The sequence below is a fragment of the Cyprinodon variegatus genome, unplaced genomic scaffold, assembly GCF_000732505.1.
Source record: "Cyprinodon variegatus isolate N-32 unplaced genomic scaffold, C_variegatus-1.0 Scaffold183, whole genome shotgun sequence".
Classification (NCBI taxonomy): domain Eukaryota; kingdom Metazoa; phylum Chordata; class Actinopteri; order Cyprinodontiformes; family Cyprinodontidae; genus Cyprinodon; species Cyprinodon variegatus.
In genome coordinates this window covers 170,910-172,036 of record NW_015150636.1, presented here as the reverse complement: position 1 = coordinate 172,036, position 1,127 = coordinate 170,910, and positions in this window count along the sequence as shown.

Here is a 1,127-nt window from a genome sequence, read left to right as displayed (position 1 = left end):
AGATTCCACTACCGACGACATTATTACATTGAATTAGTGGAAATAAAACAAAAGGAACTTTATATACATGGAGGTGTGTGCAAACCCATGTGTCCGGGTGTAAGGGGTTCATCAGAGAGAAAATGTCTCTCTGTTCGTTGGTTTCTGCAAAAATATCTGTAGTAAGCAGTTTGTGTGTTGAACCCTAAACATCACCCTCTCATTCTCTCATGCCAAGGTTTGCAGTTAACTCTGAAGCCAAGAGGCGACATTTCCCCCCAAGAAATATACAGTTTTAATGGAATTAAAGGGGAGCAACAAATGATAAACGGTATTTTTAATTTGAACTTTTAAAAACAATATTGCATTTAAAGAAATATGTTAAAGCAAACCCTGATTGGTAAAAAAAAAAAAACCTACTCACAGCTTATTTACCCCAAAACATGCAGCAGAATATCAATATTAGAGCGATAGGGTGAGCAGGCTTTAAAAAGGAATGTGCTGCAAATGATTTATGAATCATTAGCCTAGAGCTGCTGTAAACTAATCTAATTTTTAAGGCATTTCTAGTGTCAATGTTTTTGCAAACCTTCGGTCACATAACTGGTATATTAGAGTTTTACTAGAGTCAGACTCTTTGAAGGGTGGGAGTTAAAACTACTTCCAGATCAAAGGATCAGACAACACAAAGAGTTAAAGAACATTTTAAAACACTATATTTAGGAAAATTTATTATCTTAAAGAATTCATTCACATCCTGTGTTTTAAATGATCGTTTAGAAGTATATGATAATCTTGCCTCCGTGTGACTTCTCCATATTCTCTAATATTTAAATCTAAAATAATTCTAATGGTTTAAAGCACTAAAATTGCTCAATTTCTATTTGTTCACAAGGAAAATAATGTCTCCAACTAGAGTTAATTACAGATAGGTAATTCAGAATTGAACAAAGGATGATCTAGTTCGCTCCAAGTTTCATGTGAAACTGCTTTTCACAGTATGCATGCCTAAATGCGATTAGCCAGTACCTCTATTTTCACATTACTGACAAAACCTTATCAGATTGTCTTGCACTCGGTATTAGATAATTTTTTCCTACCATTTCCCTAAGATGCCGCCAGATAAAAACCTCTAATTGACTTTGTTT